Genomic DNA, 6,189 nt, shown 5'->3' with positions numbered 1-6,189 from the left:
CGGCGCTCACCCAGTTTCCATTGAGCCCCGGAGCCAAACCCACTGATGTCACCCAGCGCAGCCCCAGCCCTCCTCCTCCTCCTCCTCCGCCCGCCGTTAAAGGCGCAACCGCCCGCCGCCGGTCCCGCTGCCCTCCCGCCCGGCCTCCCCCCTCAGTCCCGGCCAGGGGGAAGGCTCCCCCCTGACACCACTCCCCCCCTCCACGGGATGGGTTCTCGGGGGCCGTTTCCCCTCAGGTTTCTCCTCAGCGGGGCACTGCGGGGGAGGAAAGGGGGGCAACATTCCATCCATGGCACCCCACGTTGGTGGGGGGCAGTGGGGGCAGCCCTAATATGGCGCGGTTGCCACCACAGCAGGGTCATCAGCCCTCGGCCCCGCTCGGGGATCCTCACACAAGGGTGCAGGGTCCCACCGCCATGGAGGCGGGTGACAAGCTGGGGTCCAGCTCCGAAGGCCCATGGGGTGTCAGAGCCACCCCAACCCCACAAGCGAGGGTCAGGGCTCCTTAGCCCGCATGCCATGGAAGCTAGGGGCACCCCGTGGGTGACACCCCTGCAAATCCACCCCAAAATATGGGCGCGCACGTTGTTAGGGCTTGAGAAACCCACAACAATTTATTGTCGTTTGGACAATTATTTTACCACCAGATGACCCCTTCCCACCCAGCAAGGGGAATCAGGGGAAAAACAAGGAAACACAAGGGTTGAAATAAATGTAGATTTAATAGGATAAGACTAAATAATTAACATTAATAATGCTAAAGACCCAATATTGATCCCGGTACCAATATAAAATACACAAGGATTATACCCAGCCAGTTCTATCAGTAGGAAGCTGTGCTCTCCCAGCAGGGGACAGCAAATGTCGGACACCACCAGCGGTACAGCTTCTGGAGGAAGGGAAGGGCACAGGGGTCTGGCACTGGGGCAAGAAGTTCTCTGGACTGCCGCCGTCAAGGGAGAGAGAGCACTTCACAGCCAACTTTCTAATTCATATTGAATGTGATGTTCACAGTATGAAATAATCCTGTTGGCCACCTTGAGTCAAGTGCCCGGGTCTCACTCCTCCTCATCCCTGCACCTGGCGAGCTCGGAGACCTTGAAAACCAAATGCCATAGCTGGCTAGAAAGTAAATACTTTCACAAATTCAGACACTTGAGTCTTCTAAAGGTTCAGTTTTCCCAAGCATTAGAAGAGAAATTAGTCCTGTGTCGCTCAAACCAGGACACATGCGTAAACCCTAACATGGAGGGACAGAGGCGCAAAGCCAGGGGTACCACTCAGTCTCTGGGGTCTTTGGGGTCCAGGTGGCCACCGTGCACCACAGCAAGCCCCGGAGCAGCTCAGAAAGAGCCGGCTGAGTCAGGGAGGGAGGCAGCCAGGGTGTATCAGACCCATATGGGGGTGCAGGAGCAGAGTCCAGGCTGGGGAAGCGTTTGGGGGCTCCCGGGAGGTGGGAGGTTGGGGCTGGATGAGTGAAGGAGGAGTGAGGCGCCGTGGTGAGTTCTGGGAGCCAGAGTGCCGGGGGAGGCTGGAGGCCAGCATGGGGTGAAAGGGAAGGGCACAGCAGTGGGTACTGTGGAGCAAAAGGCAGACACTGCCAAGCTTTGCAGGCACCAGAATGCCTCATTAGGGAGGAGCTGCTTCGGCAGTCGTCCCAAAGTCAAGAACTGCAGTTCCTGCAGTCAAGTAAAGGTGGAGGAGATAAGTGTGATGGTGGAGAACTCAAAAGCCACCATACCAGGCGAGCCCCTAGATGCATCTAGGCCCAGACCTCCATGTCAACTTCCAAATACGCAACGTGAGCACGGGCCCAAGTTACAGCCATGCCAGCACTGTGCGGTGCAGAAAGCAGTCATTGCTTTGAGTCATACCAAGATGGTGGGCTGCAATGCTCTGAGTCCCGTTCTCTCCCTCCTGCGTGTCTCTAGTCAGCACCCGCGATGAGTTGATGGGCCATTGAGACCTGGGAATAGTTCCGGTTCTATGCAACCCTTTGGGAAACGGCACCATTTCCCTCTGTCACTGCCCAGCCAGTTTTATCACAGAACTTTGTCTCCATTCCGAGAAGTTAAAATTTAATTGTGTTTTTTGTAGCAGTGACATTTTCTTACACATGCTCCATTGAACCGTTGGTCCCAGCTTAGGTAACAGCAAACAGATGGGAAGGCAGGTAATAAAATATGCCGCCGCTGCCGAATCCGGCTGAGGGCTTGCCCTCCTCCTACCCTGGGTGGGCGCACATCAGCCAAAAGGGAATTTGCTGGACCCCAACACCACTCATGACTTTGCTGCGAGGGGCAGGCCCGTACAGGCACTGAGCAAGGCGGGCTCTGCCAGAGAGGACTCCTGGAAGGATGGATCCGAATCAGAGCCCAGGAGAGTCGGCTCTCAGCGTGGTCAGCAGGAGCAGAGTTTGGGGACACGCTGCCTGGCAGGCAGGCAGGTGGGGTCTGGGGTGGTGGCCACACCAGCTCTCCCCGTTGCTGGCTGAGGTGGCAGGAGGGAACCTGAAGAAATCCTGAATGTAGACACAGCCCTTGGGGATGAAATCAGAATGTGTGTACGGACATTTCAGCTACCTTTATTTTAATCATTTAGGGCTTAAAATAAGAACTCTTTAATTAGAAACATTCCCTTAATTGAATTGTAATCAAGCTTTTAGTGCTGCTAGCCTAGCTAACCATGTGATCTACTAACACCCACCTTCCTCTCTCCAAGCATTGCCTAGTTACACCTTTTCATATGGAGTGATTTGTATTAGGGAGCCTGGGCCAGGGGCTGCTGGTTTTGGCTATGTGTGTAGCAGCCAGTATCGCGGGGACCCTGTCTCCATCAGGACTGTCAGTGCTCCAGTGGTACAACAGGTAACTCCTGCCCTAGTGTCTAAAAAGAGGTGTTATATGTGACACAAGCAGCAGGACCCCAACTAGAGAGGTTGGGGTTGGGATGGGAAGGGAAGGGAAGAAATTTGACGGACAGGCAGAATCCATGCTCACAATCTGTGCTGGGTCATCTCCATTCCTCTCCAGTTACCAAACTGGTGTGCAGCAGTAACCACAAGCATCTTTTTCTCGCTGTGCACCTCTCCAAAAAATGAACATCCCCCTCAGGTCTAGCCCTGTATTAGACACCAGAATACGACAACAAAGGCGCATTAAGCCTTTGTTTAAGCTGCAGCACCTGGAAGGCTGTCTAACCTCCCAGACCCAGCAGTGAGCTGCAGCCACACTCACAGCCCCGTGCTAGGATGGTACCCCAGGAGGCCTCACCTCATCCCTTCTCCCTGGTTTGCCTGGGAAGGATCTTCAGGTGTAGAGCATGGAAGGGAGTCAAGGCTCCAGCCAAGCCCCTTAGCTCAGCAACTGGGGGATCTGCATCTGGGACACCTCATGTTTACCTTTCACAGGGTTCAGACATGGCCAAAACATCCCTAGATGATCCAGGGAGTGCTGCTGCTGCTGAAGGCAGGCAAGGAGAAGATGGGCTGCATGGGGTGGCTTTGCTTGCAGGCCCTTTGGCTGCTGTCGGGAAGGTCATTGGGCAATCCCCAGTGCTCACGCTGCAGTGCTGTAGAAGGAACCCATGGCAATGTGTCTTGGGCTGACTCTTGTGGGCTGGTGTATCCAAGGGGGCATTACTTCACTGGACACCCACCAAGCCTCACCACTGCCCGCCATATCATTTCTCAGGTAGGAAAGGAGAAGAACGGCTAGAGTTGCCCTGTTTATTCACAGTGTCACTGCTGGGTGGCCTTCCAGTGTCACCGTATATGATATTCATAGCGCCTAATAAAACTCGTGGGAAAGCTGAGCTCCAGTGACCTAGCAGACCTCAGAGAAATGCCAGGTCGCATTTGGCAGCTCTGCTTTATCCACAGTGAGCAGAATCCCATTTCAGCCACTATCTGGAGAGGGACATGGTGCTTTGAAGACCAAAGCTACTTCTTCACAGAGAGGCTTGCCCGTACTAGGAAAGTGTGAGGAATCAGGGAAACAGCAGAGAAAACTTTGAATCTGTGCTGTAGTTCTACTTCTCCAAGGCCAGTGAAAGCAAGACAAGATGAGAAGTGAGAAAAAATGCATTTCCACCTGCAATTCAAGAGCAGAGCTTCCCGTGGAGGCAGGTACCTGTGGCTTGACACGTCCAACAGAGCAGAACAAAGTTGTTTGAAGCATTAACTCACAGTTTATTCAGAACAAGCAGCCCCCACTCAAAAAACAACTATTAATGGTCACAGGGTCTTTTTTACAGGACACACCCTCTAATTTCTCAGTATTTCCCGGATAATAATGGATTTGCCTTTTCAATACTCATACCAAGCAAGAGAAGTTTTAGAGAAGATGGAGCATTCCTGGAGGGAAGGTCAAATGCAGCCTGCAAGGTGGGGATGCTGATCTGAGCTCTTTGCCAGAGCACTCTGCATTTTAAGACCTTTTTTACAGTCAAGTGCAAGTCCCCATTCACATGCAGCAGGGAGCAATAAATACTCCTGCAAATGAGACATCAGCATCCCAGGATAGCACAAGGCTAAAAACAAAGCAAAATGCCAAAATAAATAAAGCATAGCTAATAGCTACCTCTGAAAAGGTTGCTGTGAGTGACTCGGCTCAGCATCAGGTAGGAAATCCAGGGATCCAGGCCAGCACACAACTGTCTCGGCAATGAGTCACTCCTTTTCTTCACACTTTTGGGGAAAAAAAAAAAAAAAAAAAAAAGAAGAGATGATGCTGAGTCCCTGCAAAACGCCTTCTTCGTGACACAGCCCAGACTCATCCAGAGCACCATCTAACCTGTGTGCTGCAGGTGTCCTGTGGAAAATAAATCTGTGGCCACATAATTAAAGACTCAACCATAATTCATATGCATGAGGACATTGAAGGGCAGTTGTACAGCCAGCCTTGGTGCTGCCACTTCTCAGTGATGAGAAATGTGTATTCTGATATAACAGATAGCAGCAGTGGCCTGTTGTCCTCAGTGAGGAGCAGAGCTGGCGAGAGGTGAGACGCACTGTTGGGTGGCACTTGGAGTAACAGTACAGGAGCAGTAAGACTTGGGAAGAAGACTTGGGAGAAGACTCTTGTTCGGGCACTGGAGGAATCTGTGGTCCCAGAAACACAAGCTGATATGGCTGTCCTCCCTGCTCCCTTAGTCTCCTCCAAGCTTTCCCACTTTTGGCTTCCCTTCTTCGTGCTTGTCATGAAGCCCTGGGCTCTGGGCTTGGCCATCGCCCCCTCCTACGTCCACCTCACCCGCCCTTCTCCACCATCTCTTCTCCACGGCACCTGCGGGCCCAGTCTCCTGCCCAAACAGTACCAGTCTGGCTCAGCTGTGTGTCCTTGGCCAGTCCGTCCCAGCCTTCCCAGCACAGGCTGTTGACCTCCACAGAAGCTTCTCCCCATCACCAGTCCAAGCCTTCCTGGGCAGCTGGTCAGTGGCAGATCCCCTCAGTCCCCAGTCCCCATCTGTCACCAGAATCCCCCACTCCCCAGTCAAACTGTCTGCCTGCCTTCCTCCCGTTCCCCATGCCCACCCCACTGCCATTCACCCCTCCTCTGCTCTTCCCATTCCCTGTCTCACTGCCCCAGCCAGCCCTGTTTTCTGCTCCCGGTTCCCCTGCTCAGCCAGCCCAAGTCCCTCCAGCAGCTTCCAGGCAATAGCCCCTTGCCCAACCAGCGCTGGCATCTCCCTGCAGCTCCTAGTCCCACCTGCCTCCCAGTCTCATTTGCTTTTCCCCAGATTTTTGGTCCTTTCCCTTTGAGTTTCATCCCTTCCCTATTCAAATCAGGGTCTTTCCTGCCCTGGGCTTCCCAGAAGCCAAAAGAGAGGTAGCCGGGAGCATAGGGCAGAGGGAAGCACGGAGGGATTCATCCCAGTGCCTGACGCAGAGCAGCAGGGTGCAGCCCTAGAAGGGAAAGCCCTCCTGGTTTCCTTCAGCCCTGCTCCTCCATGGGAAAGCCCATACGCCGTTGCGCCAGCCTCAGAAGCCAAGGGAGGGTTGGGCAGGTTAGCAGAGGCTGAAATCTTTGTAGCTGTGAAGCTGTGACAAATCTTCCTCCTGTGTTTAACACAACCGTATAATTTGTCCATGCTGGTGGGGGAGAGCAGCGGTGTTTCATGCAGCTGGCAAAACACAGTCTCCATGACAGAAAAACTGATGTCCTGCCCAAGGCCAAGCCCTTGCTTGAA

Source organism: Charadrius vociferus, unplaced genomic scaffold, assembly GCF_000708025.1.
Source record: "Charadrius vociferus isolate BGI_N301 unplaced genomic scaffold, ASM70802v2 scaffold413, whole genome shotgun sequence".
In the NCBI taxonomy this organism is placed as follows: Eukaryota; Metazoa; Chordata; class Aves; order Charadriiformes; family Charadriidae; genus Charadrius; species Charadrius vociferus.
This window is presented reverse-complemented; position numbering follows the sequence as displayed.